This window comes from Tupaia chinensis, unplaced genomic scaffold (genome assembly GCF_000334495.1).
Source record: "Tupaia chinensis unplaced genomic scaffold, TupChi_1.0 Scaffold150051_1, whole genome shotgun sequence".
Taxonomy (NCBI): domain Eukaryota; kingdom Metazoa; phylum Chordata; class Mammalia; order Scandentia; family Tupaiidae; genus Tupaia; species Tupaia belangeri.
Genome location: NW_006209892.1, coordinates 1 through 2,261, shown reverse-complemented (window position 1 = coordinate 2,261; position 2,261 = coordinate 1). Strand labels below are relative to the sequence as shown.

The window sequence follows — 2,261 nt, the reverse complement described above, 5'->3', positions numbered from 1 at the left end:
TTTTTTTTGGAAAGGCTTTTGCTATAGGGCGCGTGCGCTCGCCAGACAGACAGAGACAGACAGAGAGACAGAAAGTGAGAAATCACCCCCCAGGGGGGATGGCCACACCACAATCCCTTCTCCTCCAGTCTCCTCTCGGGATCTTGGGCATGCACACACGCACACGCGCCCGGCATGAGTTTTAAGCCACCGGGTCTCAGACTTGAACCATGGTCGACTATGTGGGAGTCCAGTGACATAGCCATTACACTAACTGCTGGTCCCTCAGAGGTGGATCTTCATGATTCTCTAGATTCATGATCTGGTTCTTGCAGAGTACAGAGGAAGGGATTTGAAAGGTGATGCATAGCATTTCCTTGTTAGGGGCCACATTTCTTACAAGGTGAACCGAACTGCATGCCTCCAAGGAAACACCCAACACAGCTTCAGCTCGTTGTCAAACATCCTCAGCAGGATTAGGATCTTTGGAAAAGCTGTAACAGTGCACTATTGGAAGGAGCTCACTGCTGCATGGCTGTCCATCTAAAAGTGATTTGAAAGCACCAAGAAACTCTATAGCCTTTGCTGGCAAGTTCATGACAATGTGCACAGACTGTTTTCTTTCTTTTGACAGTCCCAGCTGCTGCATTAACTCTTCTCTCACTGGTCCTTGGAGGAAGTCTTTCCCATCCAAGTTGAAGACTTTCACCTTTTGGTCCACTTTATTTAATTTACAGTTGTGCAGCAGCCATTTATGGGATTCAGGATTGAGATCATTGGCAAATACAGCACAGCTTTCTTTGCTACTGGTATGGCAAAGGGCCCGACCCCAGCAAAAACATCAAATAGGATATCTCCAGGTATGAGAAGTTCTGTGATACGGTTATGTTCTGTAGAGAGATGAGGATTCCAATAGACTTTTGAAAAATCAAATTCATAGGAATAGTTGTTTTCTCGAACCTTTGTAATCATGTTTTCCTCTCCAGATAGCACTTCCATTTGGAAATTTTGGTATGTATTATCAATATTATTGATTTTATTTACTGCTGAGGTGATTCCAGGATTCTTGTCTATCATAACTTGGCCAATTAAATGTTTGAAAGTTAGCTGATGATCTCAAAGGCTCAGGTGTGCTATATGTCCAACTCTGCTAAATCCTGAGGTCACATCTTGACCTTCAGGAAGCACAGCTCTCAGGATTTCTTCAGATTTAAAGTTTTCACAAGTTAGTTCCAAATTATATTTAAATATCTGCGGATTGACATTAAGCTGCTTTAATATACTGAGTTCTGCTTTCTCAAAGGAATCATGAGTAAGTATTTTATAGGGATCCAACATAATTAGCCTACTTTCTTTGTCTTCTGGATCTTCAATCACACGTTTTATACCTGGGCATTGTAGTGCTGCCCTTTTAAGGGATCACATCAATTTATTGACTATTTCTTTTCTTACTTTAAGGACTGGAATAGCAATGATCTTTTTAAAAGCTGTTCTGTCAAGTTTTGTCATTCCTCGAACATCAGAGGGTGGTGAAAACAATTCACAGTCTCTTTCATTTCCTTTTATTTCTGGCATGGTTGATAATCTTCTTTGACCCAACAAGAAAATACAAAGCACTTTCCTAAGTTTCTGGGCCAGAGATGTCCCAGCCAGTGGAAGGAATCAGTGTTTCTGATTCAGTTATAGTCCACTTTTCCACTTCCAGAAGTTCTCTTGAAAATCCAAATGGCCTCCATAAGATCCCCAGAATCCTGAAAAGCAGCTAGGTCAAACTTCGCAGTCGGACTTCAAATTGAGTCTAAAAGTTAACTGGTTCGGTGACCCTGGAGAAATGACTTAATCTGAATTTCGGTTTCCCATCTCATGCCCTTGCCTTAAAACTTTAATAACTCTAAAAATAAAATTCTTAAAAAAAAATTTGACCAACGCGAATACATGTGAATCTCCCCTTAGCTTTTGATATATACCGAGTGTCCGCACTCTATAACTGAAACTGACGGGCTAAAGGATGTACAAACACAAGAGAAGGGTGTTAATGTCGGATGTGGTGCATGTGGAGGAGTGGGGACTGGGGAAGGACATTTGGAGGAGGGATACGGAGACAGAGCATTGTCGGCACAGGGATGTAGTGTTGTTATATTTTGATCAACTGGACTGGGAAGAAATGTTCACATACCAAATGTTCATTCTGTAAGCTAAATAATGTGATTGAATGTATTAAAAAATGTAAGTAGGTAAAATTTAAAATATTAATAAATAAATAAAAATATTTCTTTTTTTTG

The 2,261-nt window shown here is 40.6% G+C and overlaps 1 pseudogene; it reads right to left on the bottom strand.

Annotated features, from left to right (window-relative positions):
- Window positions 1-244: 244 nt before the first annotated feature.
- On the bottom strand, window positions 245-1,730 carry LOC102492465 (tRNA (guanine(37)-N1)-methyltransferase pseudogene; annotated as a pseudogene).
- Between the last annotated feature and the right edge of the window lie 531 nt (window positions 1,731-2,261).